Source organism: Aethalodelphis obliquidens, unplaced genomic scaffold (assembly GCF_003676395.1).
Source record: "Aethalodelphis obliquidens isolate GAN/ISIS:26980383/991018 unplaced genomic scaffold, ASM367639v1 scaffold2, whole genome shotgun sequence".
NCBI classification, from domain to species: domain Eukaryota; kingdom Metazoa; phylum Chordata; class Mammalia; order Artiodactyla; family Delphinidae; genus Aethalodelphis; species Aethalodelphis obliquidens.
In genome coordinates this window covers 92,624,146-92,650,089 of record NW_020837946.1, presented here as the reverse complement: position 1 = coordinate 92,650,089, position 25,944 = coordinate 92,624,146, and positions in this window count along the sequence as shown.

Below are 25,944 nucleotides of genomic sequence, written 5' to 3'. Positions count from 1 at the left end.
CCAGCTCCACGGCATGTTGATGAGAGGCAGAGCCGAAGACCAGGGAGCCTGGGGATGGCATCTACTGGGGTCTGTCTTTTCGGCCTCACTGATCAAAGTCACCCGGCCATGTCCTTTTAAGTCACGGATTAGATGGAAAAGGGCCAGAGTTCAGGCTGAGGCAAATACGGCTGCGTTGGAAGGTGTCTCATTGGCAACGTTAAGGAGTAGCAATTCCCCTGATATTCGATGTGCAGGTGGAGATCAAGAGGGTATTGGGAATGTGTGCAAGGAGCCGTATGCCAGAATGTTCACACTCTCCGTGATAATAAAAACATTGGGATTAACTTAAATGTCCATCAGGCGGAGACTGGATAAATGAACTGGGCTGCCTTGATGCAGTGGAATAATAGACGGTGATGACAAAAGAATAACTAGAGCTAAAGTGTTCCCATGAATGATGTTCAACTTTACAATGCTGAGCCAAGGAGCACACTGAAGAAAATATGTGGTACAAAACCATGACTATAAAGGTCAAGAAAATGTAAAACAACGCTATATATTATGTTTGGATATTTACATATGTTGTAAAGATGTTTAAAAATTCACGGGAATAAGAAAAACCTTATTTAGTTTAGTGATTATCTGTGGGTAAGTGGGGAGGGGGAATGTCACCAGGGAGGAAGGGGGACACATTAAGATATCAGTTATATTGATGTCTTATCCCTTAAGGTGGGCAGTCGGTACACAAGTGTTTTGTTATATTACTGTTTACAGTTTTTGGGTAAGTCTGAAATATTTCATGATAACGTAAGCATCTCCTTCCTATGCACACAGAATGTATGGAGAGTCGAGGGAAGTTTTGCTCGGGGAGGAAAATGGGTATGGGAGTGTGACACAGAGAGAAAGTGATGCTGTGTTTTGCAAGAGTAGGTGTTTCAGCCATGTTTGCTGAATTAATGAAGGCAAGGAAGGAAAGAAAACAGAGTCAGAAAGTAATAGAGATGGTGAATGAGATGAAAGGGGTCTGGAGAGAAGCAAGTTTGGAGCCAGTGATGTGTGGAAAATAGCAGCACATGCAATAAAGCAAAGCAGGAAGATCAGCGAGTTGGAGGGATGCTGGGATCCTGCTGTGAAAGCCAGCCAAATGCCCCGCTTCCTCCGCTGCAAAGGTTGGAAAGAGCTCTCACTGAGTTGGGAATCCTGCTGCCAGAAGGTCATCCTCTAGTGCTGCCCATTGTAATGCCTTAGATGGTTTCTTAAGAAAGTATTCTTGCAAAGAGAAAGGGAGAAAGAAAATCCATTTGAGTTTGTCCCTATGAGAAAGTAATCAAAAGATGGCGTTGTGATGAACGATCTGCTATGTATTAATGACGGGTACGTGATGGGTTTTTGGGAGCCGCACCATACGTCTTCATTATTATTATTTCTTTGCTGGAGTGATTTATTCTTCTGGACTCTGAGAACACAAGTTGGGCTTTTAGAGTTTGCAGGCAGAAAAGTGTTCATTTTTTTTTACCCTACTTAAAACCGGTTACTCAACAAAGTCCACTGTGTTTTGAGCTCCTTTGATGTTGCTCAGTAGACGCTGCGAATGTATCAGACAAATTCATTTTCAACGGCTTGCGGAGGGCTTTGTGATTATCATCTAGTTGTTGTTCTAACCATTTGGATAGACCTTTGCTGAACAATGTGGAATTAATCAGGCGGAACAGAGCCCAGCTCTCTCCACTCCTTTTGTCAGGATGGAGTGAGCCCTGGACTCAAAAGTACATCAGATTCTGGGGCTACTGAGGTTTCTGCCTGGGCTTCCTTTTTGTTATTTAATTTTCAAATTACTTCTAATTTGCCTTCTTCCTCCTCCCTTGCCTAGAGCCTTCATGGCTCAAACTATTAAAGGTAGTTTCGAGGAAGGAAATGCAAAATAGCAAGAAATAGTTCTGCTTGCTAATGGCCCAGGCCCTTTTGCTTTCTAAGTTGAAAGGACTGTTTGAGGGAAATGAAGTTCTGTCTCCCTAATGACATTGTTTAGTTTTGCATCCCATTTCACTTAGAGGGTAAAGTCAACGAGATCTCTTCCCAGCCACTCATACTCTTTGATTCCTGAGCGGGGCATCCTCAACAGGGTTTTATATCCTGATGGAATGCAAGGCTGTTTTAGGAAATGCGTGCTGGATTGAGAAAAAGCTGTAGTGTAATGCTTGTGACCAAACTGTGTGCCCCAGATTTCCCTGGATGGTCCTCTATTCATGTAGTTTGAGGCTTCAATTAAGGCAGTTTATTTTGTGTGTATTAACACAGAATTTGATAAAGCGTATATTTATGTGTGTGTGTGTGAAATATATATATGTTTATAAATAATATGTAAATATAATATAAAAAATATATATGTTTATAAATAATATGTAAATATAATATAAAAATATATTGCACACACACATATATACGTGATTTATGGGTTTATTTGCATGAAGTCTTCTTTAGGATCTTGTGGCTTCAGAACATGTGTTCTGGTAAGTATTGTGGAAATAGCTAACTAGCTGAGTGACCTTGAACAAGTCATTTCCTGCCTCTGGGTCTTCTCAGTTCCCCAGAACCCTGACACACAGCAGGATCTCGGTAACTGTGCTGGAGGGAACAAAACACAGGCCCTTTCACAGTTCTTTCTCCATCTTTGCCCTTTCTTCTCCCTCTAGGTGGAAAGTTCCATGGCCTTGTCCTTTGTACAGTCCTGGTCTTCATACTGTGTGACCCGTCACTGTTGTCCTGCATGTCTCTCTCGCTCATCTGCAGGAGACTAGAGGGCTGGGATGGGTCTTTACTGTTGTCATTCCATTGTTTAGCAAGTGGCGGGCTGGTAGCCAAAAAAAAAAAAAGGACTGGAAGGAAATATACCAGAAAGATAACAATGGTGAGATAATGGGTAATATGTTATTCTTCATACATTTTTGTTGTGGTCTGAAGGTGGGCTGGAAAAGAATTTCCAGACATAAGGCAGAATGTAAAGAAGATAGAATATATTAGAGGGAAGGGTCGCTGCCAGAACAGCAGGCCGACTTCCTAGGAGTCTGGGAGAGTCGAGCCTGAACATGTGCTCTTGATCAGTTTTTATAGCCAGAAAACAAAGGAATGGTCTGAGGTGAAAACTTCGTTTACTAATTGGTTGAGGCACATATATGTTCCTTCTATAGGGTGGGAGTGGGACAGACTCTTTCAAATAAGAAAGATGCCTTTCCTTATTTGGTACAGGTCCCGTTGCCCAGGTGGGTGTCGCTCAGGTGGGCTCAGGAATTTCATAACCATCGCAACATGGAGGGGAGGGCGATTAAGAGTCCAGTAGGGGGTGTAACATGAAACTTTTTCAGGCAGGGTCGTCCTTTGTCCTTGAAGCACCATTGTCTTTGGAGCACCACATTTTTCATGTTTTCTTTTTCTTTTTTTTTAAAAAACCATGAAGAAGTGTTACTTAGAGAATCAGAAAACTTTAAAAAAATAGTTTTTTTTCTTTGAGCACTTAGGATCAGAGAGGAGAGGAGTGTGTTGAACAAATGTCCACGCTAAAGGCTATTGCAGCATATCCTCTGCCTCAGCTTCTGATATTCAGGGAAGCTGACTCTTCCTCAAAGTCACCCACAAACGGGCCCACATCCTTGTGACAGGTGGCCACGTGGGTAGCAGAGCTGAGGATTGAGTCTATTGTGGGCTGTTCCCTTCCAGGGATTGATTTGAGCTGTGTCATGATAATCAAGCACAAATCAAAACCTGTATTGAATGTTTCATATACTAAATATCCCAGCAGTTAGAAGGCACTCAGGTTCTTGACCCCAGCCTGTGACTTCATTGAGGGCTGAGCTGAGGACTGGGCCAGGTTCTGTGCTAGATGTGAAGGTGAGTCAAAGGAGCCAGGATGTGGTTCATGCCTTCTAGGAGGCTGATCTAATAGTGGGGCTAGTGATTTGTAAGCTTCAGCAGCTAATCAACATCACAAGGCAGTGTTTAAACTTCAAATAAATGGTAAAAAAAAAACCGCAAATGGGCCATGGGCATTTCTAGGAGGGAGAGAGAGTGGAAAGGCTATATAAGAATCTGGTGTTTTCCATGATCAAGTGGGGTTTATCCCAGGAATGCAAGGATTCTTCAATATAAGCAAATCAATCAATGTGATACACCATATTAGCAAATTGAAGAATAAAAACCATACGATAATCTCAATAGATGCAGAAAAAGCTTTTGACAAATTTCAACACCCATTTATGATAAAAACCCGGCAGAAGGTAGGCATAGAGGGAACCTACCTCAACATAATAAAGGCCATATATGACAAACCCACAGCCAACATCATTCTCAATGGTGAAGAGCTGAAACCATTTCCTCTAAGATCAGGAACAAGACAAGGTTGCCCACTCTCACTGCTATTATTCAACATAGTTTTGGAAGTTGTAGCCACAACAATCAGAGAAGAAAAAGAAATAAAAGGAATCCAAATCGGAAAAGAAGAAGAAAAACTGTCACTGTTTGCAGATGACAATACTATACATAGAGAATCCTAAAGATGCTACCAGAAAACTACTAGAGCTAATCAATGAATTTGGTAAAGTAGCAGGATACAAAATTAATGCACAGAAATCTCTGGCATTCCTATACACTAATGATGAAAAATCTGAAAGTGAAATTAAGGAAACAGTCTGATTTATCACTGCAACAAAAAGAATAAAATACCTAGGGATAAACCTACCTAAGGAGACAAAAGACCTGTATGCAGAAAACTATAAGATACTGATGAAAGAAATTAAAGATGATACAAACAGATGGAGAGATATACCGTGTTCTTGGATTGGAAGAACCAACATTGTGAAAATGACTCTACTACCCAAAGCAATCTACAGATTCAGTGCAATCCCTATCAAAATATCAATGACATTTTTCACAGAACTAGAACAAAAAATTTCACAATTTGTATGGAAACACAAAAGACCCCGAATAGCCAAAGCAATCTTGAGAAAGAAAAATGGAGCTGGAGGCATCAGGCTCCCTGACTTCAGACTATACTACAAAGCTACAGTAATCAAGAAAGGATGGTAATGGCACAAAAACAGAAATATAGATCAATGGAACAGGATAGAAAGCCCAGAGATAAACCCACGCACATATGGTCACCTTATCTTTGATAAAGGAGGCAAGAGTATACAATGGAGAAAAGATAGCCTCTTCAATAAGTGATGCTGGGAAAACTGGACAGGTACATGTAAAAGAATGAAATTAGAACACTTCCTAACACCATACACAAAAATAAACTCAAAATGGATTAAAGACCTAAATGTGAGGCCAGACACTATCAAACTCTTAGAGGAAAACATAGGCAGAACACTGTATGACATAAATCACAGCAAGATCCTTTTTGACCCACCTCCTAGAGAAATGGAAATAAAAACAAAAATAAACAAATGGGACCTAATGAAACTTCAAAGCTTTTGCACAACAAAGGAAACCATAAACAAGATGAAAAGACAACTCTCAGAATGGGAGAAAATATTTTCAAATGAAGCAACTGACAAAGGCTTAATCTCCAAAATATACAAGCGGCTCATGCAGCTCAATATAAAAAACAAACAAACAACCCAATCCAAAAATGGGCAGAAGACCTAAATAGACATTTCTCCAAAGGCGATATACAGATTGCCAGCAAACACATGAAAGGATGCTCAACATCACTAATCATCAGAGAAATGCAAATCAAAACAGCAGTGAGGAATCACCTCACATGGGTCAGAATGGCCATCCTCAGAAAATCTAGAAACAATAAATGCTGGAGAGGGTGTGGAGAAAAGGGAACCCTCTTGCACTGTTGGTGGGAATGTAAACTGATACAGCCACTATGGAGAACAGTATGGAGGTTCCTTAAGAAACTAAAAATAGAACTACCATATGACCCAGCAATCCCGCTACTGGGCATATACCCTGAGAAAACCATAACTCATAAAGAGACATGTGCCACAATGTTCATTGCAGCACTATTTACAATAGCCAGGGCATGACATCAACCTAAGTGTCCATCAACAGATGACTGGAGAAAGAATATGTGGCACATATACACAATGGAATATTACTCAGCCATAAAAGGAAATGAAATTGAGTTATTTGTAGTGAGGTGGATGGACCTAGAGTCTGTCATACAGAGTGAAGTAAGTCAGAAAGAGAAAAACAAATACCCTATGCTAACACATATATATGGAATCTAAAAAAAAAAGGTTCTGATGAACCTAGGGGCAGGACAGGAATAAAGATGAAGATGTAGAGAATGGACTTGAGGACATGGGGAGGGGGAAGGGTAAGCTGGGACGAAGTGAGAGAGTAGCATTGACATATATACACTGCCAAATGTCAAATAGCTAGCTAGTGGGAAGCAGCTGCATAGCACAGGGAGATCAGCTCTGTGCTGTGTGACCCCCCCAGGGGGGTGGGATAGGGAGGGGGGTAGGGAGACGCAAGAGGGAAGGGATATGGGGGTATAAGTATACATACAGCTGATTCACTTTGTGATACAGCAGAAACTAACACAACATTGTAAAGCAATTACACTCCAGTAAGATGTTAAAAAAAAAAAAAAAAAGAATGTGGTGTTTTAAGGGACTTCCCTGGTGGTCCAGTTTCGATCCCTGGTTGAGGAACTAAGGTCCCGCATATCTCACGGTGTGGAAAAAAAAAAAAAAGAGAACAAAGAACGTGGTGTTTTGAGATGAGATTTCGAGGTCTCCATCGGTGGAGAAGAGGAGGCAGCCTTCCAGGGTAGGAAACAGCTTGCAGAAAGGCGTGGAAGTAAGGTCAGCCCATGTGATTAGCTTTAGGGGGTAGCAAGGAAGTGAATAACAGGTGGGAAGGGGGAAGAAAATGTGTTATCTAGAATAAAGTGCTAAGTGAGGAAGACTGGGGCGTTAGGCTGGAGAGCTGGGGATGGGTGAGGTGTGGGAGGGCTGTGAGAACAGAACAGTGGCATAGCCTTGAAGTGGGGGGTGGTAGGAAGCTATTGTCACTCTCAGGGAAGGGCTCATGTAATGCAGCCTGAAAATGGTTAATGACACGGGCTCTGGGTGATGCTGCCTGGGTTTGATTCCCGGTCCCAATTTGTGTTACCTGTTTGAGACTCAGTTTCCCCATCTGTAAAATCAGGATGGTGATAGCTCCTTCTCATAGAATTGTTCTGAGGATAAAGGAGATAATCCATATAAAATATTTATTAAAAATTATTTTATTTTATATTGGAATATAATTGCTTTATAATGTTGTATTCGTTTCAGATGTACAGCAAAGTGATCCAGTTATACATGTACATGTATCTATTCTTTTTCAGATTCTTTTCCCATATAGCTTATTACAGAGTATTGAGTAGAGTTCCGTGTGCTATACAGGAGGTCCTTGTTGATAATCTATTTTATATACATGTAAATATTTAACACAGTGCCCAGCACATTGCACGAGCCTAAAAATTAGCTGCTATATGTGAATTAATATTAATACTCATTTCATCAGCATGGTAAAATCGTAGTAAGTTTGACAAGCCAAATATTAAAAACCACAAGATATTATTCCTTTAAGGGGTCGAGCTTGAGAATACTTCAGGCAAGTCCCACTCCAGTCTCACAATTTGGCTGTATTTACTGTCACTTAGCTTTTGTGAAATATTTACGTTGGCAGGTTACTCAACTATAATTTTTGTTCTTTAGCCTCCTAAGCTTGGTAAGAAGATTAGTTTGTTTATCTTATATTGCAGAGGACACACATAGATATAAACACAATGACATTTAGTTACCTCTTCTGTTAGCATTTACCACCGTTAGCAGCCAGAGATTCTCATGTGAAAATGAGGGATGGGAGTGATGGTCAGGCTATTCCACCCTCTGAAGAAGAAGACAGTAAAAGGTCTGAAGGGACCAGGATGTTTTTTTTTCCTCAGACAAACTTAAGACCTCGTCCTTGAAGAAGATTCAGAGTGACCAGAATTGCTAAAAGAGAACTGGCAAAGCAGGTGAAATACCACACACTCCTTAGAACCTTCGCTATTCTTTTCGATGCTGTAGCTTAACTTATTGTTAATTAAAATGTAACTGCCTTTGGAAGGGATATTATTTTTGTGCTGTTGTCAGTGGACGTCTTAGTGGAGAATTATATTCCAAACCAAAGAACAACATCCTCAAACTCAGCTGCCGCTCTGACGTTCAAATGTTGGGAACATACGTGACTCTTTTTAATTGATAACAATGGTGCACTGAGGTGGTCCCCAGGGGATATGACTCATGGCGAGTCAGGTGCACACAGAGGCTTGGTCCAGCCCTATTGTCTTTTGCCAGCAGGTCTTCACTGTGCTCCAGCTGGACTATCAGTGCAATTGTGTGATGTGGATGTGATGGAAGGAAAGGCATTCAACACCAGTGCTCTTTCAGGATGCTCCGCAGCAGGTACCCCTGCAGTGACTGGCCCTGGGGCCACACGTGCTGGTGAACCAGACAGATGATGATGGCAGCTCGGGTAGCCTGTGATCTGGGGTTGTTATTATTAGTGTGTGGGTCCCAGAGAAGAAGGTATGGAAGAGGGGCCTAAGAGAGAAGGAAGAGGATACCTACAGCCCTGTACCTGTCACTGTTCGGCTCAGGGCACAGCCTTAACATCAGCTGCCTCCCTGGGACCAGGTCCTTCCCATAGAGGATGGCAAATCCTTTCCACAGACAAGCTACGCTTGCATTCCTGGCCCATGGAACTGCGCTCCTGTGTCCTCTTCCCTATTCCACGCTGTCCTCCTTGCAGGGAGAGAGGCCCTCTGTAGGGGGAAAAGAATGACTCCCTCTCCTTTTAGTTCTAGAAACATTTTGTACCCCAGGGTCGGGCCCTTTGCATTTGGCCCCAAAGCTGGGTAGTGTCTGTCGGTTGTTTTCCATGCATCCATTTCCTTTTCCTCTAGAAGTAACGTTCTAGTTTCCCTTTGGGTCAACATCCCTCTTTCAGTCTTAGCCCATGTGGGCCAAATGAGGCAGACTCACACTCCTGAGTCCAACGTGTGTGCGTGCGCGTGTGGTATGTGTTCTAGACTTGGCCAATGGGCATCGTAGTTCTTGTTGCAGAGATAGACACATATAAGTCAAGCTGAACTGATGGGTATTAGTCCTGGGGCTTTCAATGTCACTATTGGCAAAGAGGTGCTTACTTTCTCCTGAGGTTGCTAACTTGGTAAATGGGTATAAACTTGGAACAACTGGTAGAAATCTAAGGGAAGAGGTAAGAAGAACTTGCCCAGAGAATAAAGTAAAACTGAGAGAAAGAGAGGGGCATATTCCTGAAGATATCAATTGAGCACCTGGATCCAACTGTTCCTGAAGACATAATATAGGTTTCTTTTCATTTCAGTTATATGAGCCAAATAAGTTATTTTTTTGTTTGTTTGTTTGAGCCATTTTGAACTGGTCTGTCTGTCACTTACAGTCTAAATAATCTTGGAAGATACAGGCCACAATCTAGATCATCCAAAATAGGTACAGTTACATTTATAAACTTAAATTTTCCTGATGACTGTGTCTTCACATATCTCTGGTATACCAGCAGCCTGTCACCCATCCAGGGATCACAGCAATCTTGGGCGGCAAGGAGGTGGTACTTTCACATCTCTAATACCTGTGGCTATTGGCCACCTAGACACAGAGAAGAGAGTCAAAGGGAACAATTAGTTGCAGAACTTTCCTGAACCAAGGTTTTCCAGAGAACTTACATTTTTGTCTATTTGTATTTTGTTAACACTGAAAACTCCTCAGGCAAATGTTGACCCTCTGGGTTATGTAGAAAAGTTGTAGAAATCATCTGCTGAATTGGAAAGTCAAGTGTATCCTGTATATCTGGGTAGTGCTTTCAGGGATCTGAAACATTTCAGAGAATATTACAAAGTTCTGAAATCACAGTTTTAGTGTGTGCCTGGATCCTAGAACTCTCTTTGTCCAACTTCCTCATTTCAGAGGAGGAAAGATTCAGAGAGACGAAGAAGCTTTGTTAAGGTCTCATAGCCAATATGGTTGCAGAACTACCAAGAACTAGGAGAGGGCTTCCCTGGTGGCGCAGTGGTTGAGAGGCCGCCTGCCGATGCAGGGGACACGGGTTCATGCCCCAGTCCGGGAAGATCCCACATGCCACGGAGCGGCTAGGCCCATGAGCCATGGCCGCTGAGCCTGCGTGTCCGGAGCCTGTGGTCCGCAATGGGAGAGGCCACAACAGTGAGAGGCCCGCGTACCGCAAAAAAAAAAAAAAAAAAAGAACTAGGAGAATAGAGAGGGTCCCTCTGCATACCTCGCAGAGACCAGAGACTAAACCCTTTGCTCACTGTAGTAACACCCTTCAGCTGCAAGTGACACATCTCCGCCACTGAAATCAGCAAAAGAGGACTTTATTGCTCTCATAGCTGAAAAATCCAGGAGACTGGTCTAACTTCAAGTAAGGGTGGATCCAAGAGTTCATAATTATGTCATAAAGACAAGTCTTTTTTTTTTTTTCCCTCTGTACTAATTGCACTGCTTTCCTCTGTGTTGGCTTTGATTCTCCAGCAGATTCAATCCATGTAGTGGCTTTTGGCAACAGTTAGGTTTTATGCTATCAGATTAGTAATTCTATTTGATAAAGAGCTTCTATTTTCCAAGAGTTCCTGCAGAATCCCAGGGCTCATGTTCTTGGGCTCAGAGAGGGTCACTGTGGCTAGGGATTGGCGGTACTGTTAGCATCGTGGGACCACACCAGGCTCTAGCAGCTCGGGGAGGGGTGGGCTCCACGCAAGCCAGTTGAAGGGAGGCTGAGAGTTGGGGAGGGGTGACAAAAGTGACCCTGCTGTTGTTACCTGGAGGAGGAATGACAGTTGCCAGAAATGATAGATGCCCCCTTCTCTTACCTTGATCAAGGAGGGAGTCTGGGGGAGACTAGAGCTTTTATTGTGGGAGCTAAGTCGTAGGGCTTAGTAATGGTATCTGGCCTTAGGCCTGCAAGTTGCACTTTCAACCCAGCAATGTAACCTCTGAAGGTTTGCTCAACTGCAGAGATGAGGTTTTGCGGGAGAGGGTATCAGGTTGGCCACTTCTAGTGGCCTTGTGTCTGATAAGCACCCTCATCTTGGCTGCACTTTTCCATTTTCTGGCTGTGATAGGGCACCATGCCAAACATATCTCAGACAAATATCTGTATTGTTTGTGGCATGATTGTGACTTCCTGTCTTCCAATTTAGCTTTCTGCCTCACTTTTCACTGTCTGGGTCATTTGATATTGCATCTGGTGCTTCCTGTTTTTAAAGTCTCTGACTCAAGTCATCCGACTGTAGAAACCAGGGGTCAACTTCTTCATCAGTGATGCCAGCTTTAGTCATTTGTTTTGGTATCCTAACAGATTTGCGTAAGGAAAGCTGTCAGGTGTCTGCTGGTTTTCTCAGCTTCAGATACTTCCTTATTTATGAGTTTTTGTTTTTCAGACTTTGGGACTTTCTCTCCCTCGTGTGGATGTGGTGATGGGGGTGGAGGTGACCTTCCCCACCTCCATCCCCACCAATTCAATAGCGTTTTTCTCTCCCTAAACAAGAGCTCCTGAGCCCCATGTGGGTCCCAAGCCCCAGGGGTCCAGCTCTTAGAACGAGGCTGCTTCAGGGGTGACAGGCTTAGCCATCCTCCTGGTGCCTCCCCCATGCCTCCTTTCCCAGTCTTGTGTTCACTGGTGTCCCATTTCCTCTCCTCTTCAAAGGGGTCAGCTCTGATGAAATGCTTCTAGTCAGGCCCACAAAAATGCTACTAAATGCAGATTTGCTTATTTTTGCCAAAGAAAGAGAAACGTTTTAGTCCCTGAAAAGTTCACTTCATTTAACCTTTCTTTCCACGGAATGGCCTGACTTGGGAGGAAGGGGATGAAAGCCCCAAGACATGTATGTCTAGGAATAGAATATTTATGATATATCACTTACACAGCTTCTGGGCCCTCTAGGGACAGGCGCTTTGCTGGCCTGAGCTGTACCAGACTCACCTTATTTCTTTTTTGGTTAAGGCAGATGGATGGATTCTGGGAATTTAAGATAATGGGAGAGAGGAGATTTATTCTGCCCTCAAGGCAATGGCAGCTTTTGGCGGGGGGTGGGGGGTGGGGGAGTGGGGGGGTGGGGGGGGGAGGGGAAGGCTGGGGAATCATAAAAACATGGAAAACAGCACTTGAGACTTGACATTCTGCTCCTTCTCTGCGTGAAAACTTCGCTGAACAAGGGAACGGTTGGACATGGCAGTTGTGAAGGGTCGGAATGTCACTGTGGGCAGTTCCTTTGGGGTCTCCTGAGGCCGTAGTTGGACTCACAAAGGCTCCATTTTCAGAGGAGGGGCCTGGACCGCTCTGCTTCCCAGGGGCATGAGGGGCCGAGGCCAAATCCTCCCTCACTCTACCTTACCCCAGGCCAAGGGACCCCTGGGGCTGAGAAAATGTCTGGGCCTCTGGCATTTGTGCCAACCTTGGCACAAGAATGAGGAAATCCCCTCCTGTCTGAGTCCTCTCTTCACTGCCTTTTCTCTGGGTGATGATGGTGGAAGTCTGGCCAATTGTGTAATTCTGTGTGCTGAGGTGGGCTCGCTCGACAAGTCAGCCCTTTATATTCCTCAGTCAAAATCAAGTGCTTCCCTGAGCCCAAGGAAAGAGAGGCGACAGGGCTTAGTGCCATGACTTAAAACAAGAAAAAACCCAGTAAAATCCCAAACCAAAAAAAACCCCCTTGTTTCTGTGTAATCCTTTAAATGACCTCATTTCTCCTCTGCAGCCACCCCATGAGGTCAGGAGGACAGGCGTCACTGGTGGATGGGAGACTTCAGACGGAGGAGGGAAGGGACCCATTCAGCGTCAGTGGGCTTCCAAGGCCAGGGTGGGTTTGGAACGCTGGTCTTTCATTTTTACTTGACAAAAGCAACGAAACCACACCATAAAAAATAGACTTCCACCCAGACAGACTAAAGATTCAGATGTGACTGAAGGTGCTAGGGAAACTATCCAAAGCAGATGAGACCATCACAAAGTTATCAAGGCCACGAGAAAGGGGCAGGCAGATGTCTGGGGCATAACTGGAGATTATTCTAGAGTCTCCTTAATTCCTGCTTCCATACGGGAAGGTGCCCTTCCGCACCCTACCCCTGCTGCCCTGACAGATGTTGGCCTTAAGTGTTTCCCCAGTGCCTGCAAGGAAGGTACCAGCTCACCCTGGGCTGGCCCCTGCTCTGTCCCCCTGTGCTTCTTCCTTCTCCCCTTCTGCCCCCCCCAAACCAGGTCTGATTCTGTTTCAGGAAGGGGGACCCCTTCCAGGACCTGAGAGTGGGCTCTTGTCTAACCCTCGGAAATGAATTGTCCGAGGAGACACACGTGCTGACAAGGCAAGAGACTTTATTGGGAAGGGGCACCCGGTCAGAGAGCAGCAGGGTAAGGGAAACCAGGAGGACTGCTCTGCCACGTGACTCGCAGTCTCAGGTTTTATGGTGATGGGGTTATTTTCCGGGTTGTCTCCGGCCAATCCTTCTGGCTCAAGGTCCTTCCTGGTGGTACGCACATCGCTCAACCAAGATGGAATCCAGCGAGAAGGATTCTGGGAGGACATATGGACTAGCATCTCCTCTCTCCTTTTGACCTCTACTGAATTCTTCCGGTTGGTGGTCGCTTGTTAGTTCTGTGTTCCTTACCAGGACCTCCCGTTGTAAGATAACTCATGCAAGTGGCTACTATCTTGCCAGGCCAGGGCAGGCGATTTCGGTCAGTGTTTCCCCTAATAATTCCAACGTCAGTGAGGACATCCCCTGAGAAATACCTCATGTGTCTCGGAGTCTCGGGAGTCTTATCTTCTGGATCATCTGCTGAGTGCTCCCTTGTGAGAATCTATAGTACAGCAGCCTTGTTAAGGGCGTAAGGACTCAGAGTCCTGGGTTCAAATCTTCACTCAGCCATTCTTGGTTACGGAATGACCTCAGGCTAGGCATTTAATCTTTTTAAGTCCCACTTGCTTTGTCTGTAAAACACTTGTTTTTTATGGATTTCTAAGAGTGCTTTTGTACAGTGCCTGGCACCAAGTAAGTACTCAAAAAAAAGAAGCTAATTATTAGCATCCTGCGGGATAAATACAGTCCAGTTTTCTTAATCCAATGTGAAATTCCAATTAACTTCCACTTTTAATGGTTCTGATCATTATTATGATTTTTAAATATCTTCCCTTTCAAAAATATATTTGCATACAGCTTAGCATAATACTAGAGCCTCTGGAATGAGACCGGCCTAGGTTCACGTTCTGGATTCACCATTTATCTGCTATATGAAACTTCATTTCTTTGAGTCTGTTTCCTTATCAGACTGGGCCTAAGAGCAGCTCCTTCAGATTGTATTGTATTTATGAGAATTGTATGAAAATGACTCCGTTAATGGTTGTCCTTATTACGTTTTGTTAAGTGCCGACTGTGTGCTCAGTGTTCTCACACCTGATTTCTCATTTTGTCAATACAATAATCTTACGAGATTAGTAGTGTTATTATTTCCATTTCATGGATTAGGAAACTGAGGCTCAGAGAGGCTAAGTAACTTGTCTGAGGTCACAGAGCAAGTAAATAGTAGGAACTGGACCCTTCCACATTTCTCCCCACCTGAGCCCTACACAACACATTTTACCCTAAACCTGGGGTCACTACTTTCTCTTTAGTTTTTGGCATTTCCAGGATTCATTCTTCCCTGGGTATGCGGCTGTGTCCTCAGCCAGGATGTCCAGAGGCTTCCTATCCTTACCTCTATCACCTCTGTCTCTTTCCATGCTTGCCTCCCCTGCCAGCCTCAGGCATCCCTGAGGCCAGGGGCTGGGTCAGTCCCTGCTTTCTCAGTGCTGGTGGCTTGCCTGGCCCATGGCAGGCCTCCACCCAGTGTGTATAAAATTAGTAACTGATGAATGCAAGGCAGTGACCGTGGGCGTTTCAGGGTACAGGGCCATCCCACGCTGTCTGCCCGCCTCCATCTCTGTATTGCCTGTCACAGATGGGCTGCCTGAGATGTCACGACTGTGTCTGTGGCCTGTGGACTCCACTTCCCCTGAATCATCAGCACTCTGTGTACTCTTAGCTCATCTGCGTCTCCCTGGCAGGACGGCCTGGGCCCAATGCCTGGCATGAGGTCTCACATCCTGCTCCCATCCTGCACACCTTTCGTGTAGCACTAATTCACCCATAGATTTGAGACCACGCCAGCTTCCCAGATCTCTGGGCCTGGGCTCCTGCTCTTTTTTTTTTTTTTTTTTTTTTTTTTGCGGTACGCGGGCCTCTCACTGTTGGGGCCCCTCCCGTTGCAGAACACAGGCTCCAGACGCGCAGGCTCAGCGGCATGGCTCACGGGCCCAGCCGCTCCGCAGCATGTGGGATCTTACCGGACCAGGGCACAAACCCGCGTCCCCTGCATCGGCAGGCGGACTCTCAACCACTGCGCCACCAGGGAAGCCCTGGGCTCCTGCTCTTAACCACAGCCACATGTAAGCTTCCAAACATGCGTGCTTTCGTTCCTACGTCATTCGTTCATTTATTCTTTCATTTATTTCCCCACTGATCTAAGTCCTATAGAGATCTGGATAAATAAGAAACTCACAATTAAGGATAGGGTCTCTTAAACCTGGATATGCCTTAGTCTCATGTAGAACAATTTTTACAAATACAGATTCCTAGGCCCCACCTGATCCCTCCAGAGGTGAATCTCTAGGAGCAGTAACCTTGTAACTGTAGGAACCTGTATATTTAAGATGCGCTCAGCGTAGCTCTGAGACACAGCCGGTTTGGACAGCCTCTCGTCTGGGAGATTTTCCCTGTACAGCGAACACCCTGAGAAGGAGTGGAAACCAAGACACAGGGCTACTGCAGGCGGGTGTTGCCCTGTCTCATCCCTTAGCCTTTGTATTTGGGCTCAATGGCCTCTAACTGTCCTGAAGTGCTTACTTCTTCCTGGGGGGGGGGGTCCTTGTTTATTTAGTTAGTTTTATTATTTTTATTTATTTATTTTTGGCCACACTGTGTGGCTTGTGGGAACCTAGTTCCCTGACCAGGGATTGAAGCTGTGCCCTTGGGAGTGAAAGCGTGGAGTCCTAACCACTGAATCACCAGGGAATTCCCAAGGGGGGCCCTTGTTTAACAGTGTTGCCAAATGGTCTGCTCCCTGGGACAGCGATGATGTCTGTTTTCCTCACTCTTATGGCCCCAGTGCTTACACAGAGTCTGGTATGGAGTAGGGGCCCAGTAAATATCTGTGAATGAATGCATGTATGAATGAATGAATGAGTGAATTCCTGATTCCCTTTAGGTGCATGGTGGGTCCCTCCCCTTGTCGTTTCCATGGTTCTGGGACTAGGAGGGAGGCAGGGAGAGCACTGGGCTAGGATGAGAGGCCGTCTCAGCTCTGCAGCCCCGCGGGCCTCCATCCAGCCCTGGCCTCTGTGATCCTGCCGGGACAAAGGAACGTGTTGGGACAGGAGTGTGCCCAGCCCTCTGGGAAGCGTGGAGTTTGCCAGAGACGAGATTGGCCAGGGCTGAGCTTCTGAGCAAGTGAGAGGCGGCTGGCACGGCATGGTCATTAAAACAGTGGTTGACCTCCTGGCAGCTTGAGTGAGGCCCTGAAGCCCTCAGCCCTCCCCCAGTGGGCCCCCGGGACCCTCAGAGAGAGGCCCATCCATCACAGGGGTCCCCGGGGAGGGCCACGGGCATTTCTCTGCGAGTTGGTTATGGGGCTCTGTCTTCAGCACAGATCTTGTCAGATTCAAGCTGTCAACCGCACAGACCCTGAAAGCCTGTCCCAGACCCCTGGGGACGCGCGTGCGGTGGGCGACCTTGAGGGGGCTCTGCTGAGTGTGGCACTGTGGCGATAAGAAGGACAAATGGGAAGAAGCCACCTGGGCCAATAGCCCATTGTGCTGGTCCACGCCAGCCCCTCTATGTCTGTCCTTGGGGGGCGTCTGGGCAGCCGCACTGAGTGTTTCCCCCCTCAGCCCCGCTGTGCCAGCTCTCACCAGGAACTTGGAAGGAGGCAGTCCATGGAGCCGCTTAAGGATACCAACTGCTGCCACCTGGAAGCTGTGTGACCTTGGGCAAATTACTGAATCTCTCTGAATCTGTTTCCTGAGGTTGTGGTAAAGACTGCATGAGACGAAGCACTGCTAAGCGCAGGGCCTGGCGCGTGGTAATTGCTCAATGATTATCAGCTATTACTAGAGTTTGTGGAGGTGGAACACAAGGCAGCTTGGATTCCTTGCTGGTTTCTCATTTCAGTAGCATTTTAACTCTACATGGCCTCATAACCTCTAGCGCCCATGGAAGGATGAGTGTGTAAAGGCCAGGCTGGGACTGGGGGCCAGGTCTCCCACACGGGTTGCTTCCCAGCTAGGTCTTCAGATGGTCTGCTGGGGGATGGGACAGGCCTGCCAGCCCTGTGTGTGGGTGCAGCTGCCCGGGTTCTCTTCCGAGGGCTACACGCCTGGCCGTGTGGGGGGCTGTCTCCTGCCTGTGGTGGAGGCAGCAGCTGGTCTGATGGGTGGGCGCCCCTCGGGCCCGCTCTGGGGCAGAGGAGATCGCATCTGGGGCCGTGGGCAGCTCTAACTCTGGACCAGTGAGTCAAAAGTTGAAGTCACATTAAAACTGTGAAGAAGGCCAAGGGCAGGTAGGAACTTTGAGGAATCTGGATGCTAGGGGCGGTGAGAGGAGCAGCAGGAAGGTGAGGAAAAGGGAAGTTGCTCAAGGCAATGGCAGGGGGCATACACTGATGTCTGTGAAGAGGTGGTTTCAGACCTCTGGCAGTGCCATTTTTGAAGGGTCAAGAGTGTTCTAGAAGGCTCCTTTGAGCAGAAGCCAGGGTCCCCTCCCTTTGCCTCTGTGGTGAATATTGGCTGCTGGGACTGATCCCAAGCCCCCTCCTCCTCAGGTTGGAGGATACTAGATGGAAATGGCAGGGCTCCCACACCCACAGGCTGGTTCCTCACCAGCGTTCATTAGCACCTGCTGGGTTAGGGTGAGATATAAAAAGTTGCAGGTCAAGGGCTGTTGGCCTGGCCCCCTCCACTTCCCTGGGGGGTCCCTACCTCTTGCCAAAGTAAGGCGCTTGCAAGGGGCCCCCCCGGAGGGTGGCTGTCCCTTGATCCTCTCCCGAGATCAGAAAGGGCAGCTGGGGTAGGGCAGCCAGAGCTGGGCTGTGACCCAGAGGGACCTTGAATTGTGGGCAGTGGCAACTGCCACCGGAAGCAGGGATGGTGAAGGGGGGTGTCGAGGGAGAGGCTGGTGGTGGCCGGGGAGTCGGGGGTTGGCATGGCTTATTGGGTTACGGCAGGGCTCTGCCTGCCTCCACAATTACTCAAAGGCAGAAGCTGCATTCCCTACTGACCCTTTAAGAAAGGCACCAGTGGAGTGAAAACCCAGAGAGCGTGACCAGACACCAGTCCCTCTGTGCTGACGGTCACACACTCTACTGTCCAGACCTGCAAGTGATTGGGGGGGAGCGTCCGGGTTACCCCAACTCCACCCACCCTCAGAGCTTACCAAACAGCCCTGGGCTACCTCTGTCCCTGACCACACTAGTGACTGTGGACGGGTCATTTTCTCTCTCTCTGGGTGTCAAAGGGTTTGCAGTAGATCCATGTTTCCCAAAATGTGGCTTTCTGTCCCACTGGCAAAACACAAGTGGAATTTAGGTAGCGTGTGGATGAGCTATTTTATGTATTTATTTTAGCGCTTATTAGAAGAAAACTGGCACGTCAAACTTCTGGTTTCATGGTTAGTATTAGCCTGGGATAAGGCTAAGTTTATTGAAGTAAAAAAAAGGGAGTCAAGGGCTTCCCTGGTGGTGCAGTGGTTGAAAGTCCGCCTGCTGATGCAGGGGACGCGGGTTCGTGCCCCAGTCCGGGAGGATCCCACATGCCGCGGAGCGGCTGGGCCCGTGAGCCATGGCCTCTGAGCCTGCGCGTCCGGAGCCTGTGCTCTGCAACGGGAGAGGCCACAACAGTGAGAGGCCCACGACCGCAAAAAAAAAAAAAAAAGGGAGTCGTATGTAAAGAAAAAACTCAGTTAAATAATGGTATAGGTTAGTGCTGGGCAGTAGAACTATGATGGGAGGCAAACATGCAAACCACGTATGTAATTTAAAATTTTATATTAGTCACATTAAAAAAAGAAACAGGTGAAAGTAGTTTTAAGAATAGATTTTATTTAAGCTGATATATCTAAAACATCATTTTGACGTGTACTTGGTAAAACAAGAGATATTTTATATTTTTTTGGTAATAAGTCTTCAAAATCTGATGTGGATTTTACACTTCCATCACATCTCAGTTTGACCTGGGCATGTTTCATGGTCTCAGCGGCCACGTGTTGCTGTGGCTGTCGCGCTGGCAGTGTAGGTCTCAGTGATATGCAGGCATGCCAGCGTTATAAAGGTGGCATGTGGATTTCCGCTGTCTAGAGTTTTCCAGCTCAGCTCTAATGTCTGGGCTTCTCTGCCCCACTCAGACTTGCTCTCCCTCCCCTTCCAAATTGAAGCCACCTTCTTGCCTATCCCCCCTCTTACTTTCTTCTCTTACCGAGCAATGTACTTCACCAGTTGCCCCTTTTACGTGTGGAGGTTTGTATTGTACATGTTCGGTGAATCTTTTGCAAGAGATAAATCAGAGAGAAGCCCTTTCTGAAAGCCAGATAGAAATGGCTTTTGGGTCATTTCTCCTGCTGTCCCTTCATCATCGACCAGTGGCTACTTGCAAGTCTGTGTTCATCAGTGATGGGTCTACCTTCTGTGATTCATTGGTCAGGTGGCCTGAGGGGATGTGACAAGCGCTCCTGCAAGTCCTTTAACCTCATTTCTTATCAATGTTTTATATTGATCAGAATTATCCGCGGAACTTCCTAAAAATGCAAGGGTGATTTTGACGCCATTGGATACGGGGCATGTGATTACATTCTGGGCATGTGATTCTGACACGCATGAAGTTTGAGATCCACTGCCTGAAATCTATTCCTATAGTCTATAGGCTGATAATGGCATGCTGGAGGACTCCAAATTGGAATTTCACAGGCCTTTTCGTTTCAGACATAAGCACTAGAAGAGGAGGCATGGACTGTTTCCACCCAACGGTTATGACTAAAGTAATTAGAAATATTCCTGAATTTTCCACAGAGGACTGAGCATTAACCCAAAATTGCCTTAGAAGAAATACCTACTACACTCTAACCAAGCCAGGCGTCAGCTTCCTGGGCCCTTAGTGACTATTATTTTCAAAAAATGTTCTCACTCTCATCCCCCATTTATTATCCCTGCCATTTTATCCCCCGTAATGTTCTCCAGGGACCAATTAATACTATCTGAATGGAAGCATGAGTCATAAGTGGGAATGAGCTTGTCCGAGATCGGATTTCAATGTGTTTGCATGTGTACCCCTGTGTGTGTGTGCGCGTGTGTGTGTGTGTGCGCGCGTGTGTGTGTGCAGCATTACATCAGAGGGAAAACTGCCTGTACCCAGAATCTCAGGTCTCATCGAGAAAGCCGTCCTTCCACCCAACTCCAGGAATAAAGCCCTCGGAACTCATGGATTCCAGATGAAGAGACAAAGTGAACTCAATTCATGTGAAGGAGAGGAATCAGAGAAGGATTCTCAGGCCCAGATGCAACAGAGTTAAAGCTAGGGGCCAAGAGAAAACAGTAGAATCCTCAAAGTAAGGGGAGAGAGAATTTAGATGCAGTAAAGGTGTACTCTGTACCAGGTATTTAACATTTGTTACCTTTTAATGACCCTGTAGGGTAGATATTATTAGTCCCGTTTAACAGACTAAGATGCTGAGGCCCAGAGAAATAACTTGCCCTGTGTCAGCTGGCAGGTAGGTAGTAGAGTTGGGGTCCGAATGATTGGAAGGCTGACTCCAAAGCTCGTGTTTTTCTCTGAATTCTAAGTGCTTTTCAAGATAGCAATGCTCAGCCCATTTCTGGGTTCCCTATAGACTGCTTGACTTAATCCTTGTGAAAAGAAAAGAAGTTAGACTATGTCTTTGTTGAAGTCAGACCCCTATTCTGTATCCCTATGTCCCTAGAGGAGGCCAGCCCTCCCTGCCAGCATCAGTTTCCATGGTGCACTTGTGAAGGTGACCCTCTTAGTCTGGGATCTGCAGCATCACTAACCGAGTTCATGTATCTTGTACCAGCCAGGGAGTCACTAAGAGGCAGATGTAATATTCAAAGGAGTAATGGAGGAGAGTTTAATGAAAAAACCAGTTTACAGAGGCTGGGTAGGGTTAGGGAACCAACAGGGAATAGAAAGGCGCCCAGGGGATAGCACTCTGGGCCTGGAGGGGCAAACAGAGGGAGTGTTTTCTCAAACCCAAGGAGAACTGTGGCCCTGGGAGAGGCACTTCTAGACAGAGGCAGGCAGCTCCTGCCAAAGTGGGGATGGGCAGAGCAGGGGAATCAGTCCCCCAACTTTCCTCTTCTCACTCTGCGATCCTGTGCCTTGGCAAACGGGACTCACCCACACACCCCCAAAGCCTGGAGAATGGTGCCTGGCACATAGTAAGGGACAAGTCAGTGCTGACCGTTATTCCCTCAGTGGTATCTGCATCCTCTAGTCTGGGGCCTGCTTGATGCTGTTTCTCCAGAGAATGAATAGAGAGCTCTTTTCTCTCTGCTGCAAACCATAGAGAGTTGGTTTGGAGACGTGGAACTAGCTGCTGGAGCAAAACCTGGTATAGTTCCTCGCCCACATAGTTGGCTGTGACCATGGTCAAGTTATGAGGGTAACTCCTGCTTGGTGAACTGCTGAGTTAAATGACTCTGAACTGGACTATCTTTCTGCTAAGAAATGTGGAGACTGACCCTGGATCAGGAGAATTTACGAGCTGTTTGATCAAGAGATCAAGAGAGGATTTGTGCTGTTTTCTGCAGGTGCCTTCTGACTGCGGGACACCCCAGTTCAAACAGGAAGCAGCACAGGACGGAAGGAGAGCCACCGGGCAGATTATTTTCCATGAGCACACCCACCTGCCCTCCAGCCCCTGAGCCGGCTTCTCTCTTCCCCACCCTGCTCTGCGTTCAGTGGGGCCTGACTCCAGAGGACTGTATCACCCAGGTATCCTTGCCAGCTGCTTTCCAGGTGGGTTTAGCAAAAAGGAGAACACAGCAGGAGGTCCAAGGATGGGAAGAGAGAGAGGTTGGGTTATGTCTCTGTCCTGAGTCTCTAGCAGTGGCTGTGTCCCTCCATCACTGCAGTTGCCACTGGGCAGCCATCCTTCAAGGCTCCAGCTCCCAGTGGGCTCCTACTTCCACACATGACTTCCTCCTTGAGTCCCCTCAGCCCTAGCGTGCTATGGCTTCCCGCTGGTGGCTGGGCACCTCACCATCCTTGGTCTGTTCCCTCAACCTGGCCCACACCTGAATCAGGAGTCCTTTCATGAGAAGCATCTGCAAGGGCTTGTGAGCTGCCTGCTGGCTGACCCTGACTTACTCATAGCCTGTTCTAATCAACCCTACGTAGCAGGTGCTCAGCCAGGAATCTTGAATGGAGCAGCTCTGTGGCATTTTCGGTATCCCAGAGGGCATGACTCATGTGGTCTTATGTTAATACGATGCTACTCTGTGTGTGCGTGTGTGTGTGTGTGTGTGTGTTGTACGTACATGATGGGCCCTAAAACTTACTTCAAAGATGCAGGTATTCTACAGTAGATTTCAAAGCCAAGAGATATTAGAAAGGCCCATCAGTATCATGCATGGCCTTGTCCTCCACAAGTCATCAGAAATATAATATATCTTGGTCATATGTAATCTGAGGTCAGAAGAGTGAGGATTCACTCTCACTACATCTTGGGTTTACAGAATAATTCCAGACACTCAGTGTTTCTAGGTTTTTATGAGATGCTGTCCATTTTGGACTGAGGACTTCATCCCATTTTATACTGCCATGGTGTCAAAAGAGGAAAAGGAGACATTAGGGTCCTGGTGTCTTAGCCCCTCAAGATGCCATTGTGCAGCCATGACTTGTTATTCCTCACCTGTCTCTCTGGAGGCTTCCTTGGCTGTCGTCCTTAACACTGGGCCATACTTGAAGCAAAGTGAGCCGAAGGGAAAGTTGACTTTGAAACTGTGGACTTATTGAGGTTAGAGTGGTTTCCTGTCCCCATTAAGAACCATATCTGTCACACACATTGACAGAGGATTCTGCTTCTCAGAGTTCTGCCTGGTAAGAGGACATGGAGATATATGGGATTCCCACAACCCCCAGTGCCCCCCAAGGAAATGAGTTATTCCCAGAAAGCTCCAGCTTCTTTAATATGGGAGACATGTTTTGACGCACATGTCTTGAAGTCCGTCTGTCAGTCTGGCTTTGTTTAACTTCCCTGAGAAGCAGTGCTATGGGAAAGATGGTTAAATGTTTCCAAAACATGTTTTGAAAAGAAGCCACCAGAAGGAGAAACAATTTGCCAAAAATAAGTCACTCACCCATCGCAGAGCTTCTGTTGTTGCTTGCTCAAAAGAAATGAAAACCCCAAACCCTCAAACCCAAGTGTGGCCCAGATTTTATGGCCTGACCTGAGGAGTTTCATTTAGAAGGACATAACACCGTTATTTAGGGCTCTCGGGGTTCACAGTGGAGAACAACGACGGCCAAGGGTATGGTGAGAGTGGCAGGCTGAGCTGCAGGAACCTTGGTGCCTGTTACTCCCCCTTCCTTTCTGCTCAGCTGTCCCAACCCCAATCTTGCTCCCTCTTCAGCTGCGAGCTGCAAACAACTGCCCTTGTTCTCAGGAAACAGTGTGGACCCCTTCCCATTGATTCCAACGTGCTTTGCGCTTGTCGACCTTCTCTGATTTCAGAGTTATGACTCTGTCCCTTCTCTTTGGCAACTCCCCGGCCTGTCCTTTTGGGATTCAGCCTTTCTTCCGTTCTGACGCTCATCTGTGCTTGACCCTTAAGTGAAACATCCCTGCTCCAGCCCTGGGTGTCTGGAACCTCACCATCTGGGCTCCCACGCTTCCTCCTGCCTCCACCAAGTCTGCGTGTGTGTGTGTGTGTGTGGGATTGGGGTGGTGAGGGGTTAGCTTCTATTCTTGGCCTCAAAAACTATAATTGGTTCCCCACGATAAGAGAAATGCAAATTGAGACAATAAAATACCATTCACATCTACCAGGTTAGCAAAAATTAATTAAGCCTGATGACAACAGGAATGGTGAGATGTGGGCATAAAAGAACGCTGGTGGGAGTGTAAATTGGAACAGTCACTTTGGAGAACAATTTGGCAATACCTACTGAAGTCGAAGATGTGCTCCTGCTATGAAATATCAATTCTGCTCCTGGGCATAAAGCCCAGAGAAGCTATCATATATGTGTACAGATTTGTGTTGTGTATATATGTATAGTATACCTGTACATGTATATACACACATGGACGCACATGTACATATATGTACATATATATACACACATACACAAAAGAGTACTGATCACACAGCCCACAAGCTGTGGTTTATGAATGTGTTCATGGAATTGAATGCTATACTATGCAGAAGTTAATGTAAGGGTACTAGGCTTTTTATCAAAAGGTATAAATTCTAAAACATTGTTGAGTGAAAAAACAAGTTGTAAAAGGACATATGTGTGTGACATACATATACATAATATATATAGATGTAATTTATATTAAAGTATAAAAAATTGATTTTTATGAATACACTCATGTTTATTAAAAAACAAAAACATACATGGGAATGATCTAGGCCAACTGTAGGTTAATAGTTCCTTTGGGGAAGGAAAAGGGAAGGCTGAAGAAATGGAACTATATCTGGACATTTTTATTTCTTTGAAAGGAGAGAGAAAGAGGTCTGAAGCAAGTTTGGTAAAATATGTGTAACCTTGGTGATGGGCTTATAAAAGTCTAGTTTATTGTTTTCTTTATTCAGTATGATTGAAATATTTCCCCTTTACACATTTAAAATAATAAGAAAAGTATTTCTCGGGCTTAAATATTGTCTTGGGTAAGTGACACTAACTTGAAGAATCACAGAAATAGACTCTCAGGTGGGGAGAAGGCCTTTGAGAACATCTGGTCAACCTCTGTCTGGTTCCAGAATCTCCTCTATGACTTGCTTAAGGCCCTGTGTGAACCCCTGTTCTGACTCGCCTCTCCGACCACTAGAGCTGCCCCCAGATGGAACTCTTGGAAAGTTATTGCCTACATTGAAAGCGGTCTCCTGCTGGTGTCAGGCCATCGGTCCCAGGTCTGAGCCACCACCCTCAAGATTCCCACCACAGCGGCCCTTGGAGCTGCTTGGACAGGGACCTTGGGGCCAGCCTCCCAGCGGGGCTAGGGAAGGAGAGGAAGCTGAGGGGGTAGGAGCTCACCCCCAGGCGTTCCTCTTTGGACAGGCTGGCTCGTGAAGGGACTTGCCAGGACTGGACCTCTGAGAGGAGGAAGCCCAGCTCTCAGGGCAAAATTCCGTTGACGAGCAACAAACTCTGCCCCTGCACTGCTGCTTTCCCAGGCTCACTTCCCCAAATGTGGGCATGTGAAAAGTTGCAGCCGCCTGGCCCGCAGCACCCTGGGATCTTTAAGACCAGGCCAGCAGAAGGGTGGGATCTGAGTCAGTGACTCATGGGGACCATCCGGGGTGCTCTCCTCTTCCCGGTCTTTTGTGAAGTCAGCTGGAAAAGGAGGTCACATGCCTGATTCCCCTCCATCCTGGCCAGCCTTAAAAAGAAAGTCTGCCTCCAAAAATAGCTTCCTCCGAGTCTCTTGTGCCCTATTCAAATATAGCCAGACTTTTGTGTCCTATTAAAATGTGGCCAACCTCAAGCCTGACAAACAGGTAGGAAAATGTTTTATTGGCACAGTGAGAACCTACCCTCCATATGGCAAACAAAGCAGTGAACTGCCTGAATTTTTCAGGACCACCATCACTGTACTTTTG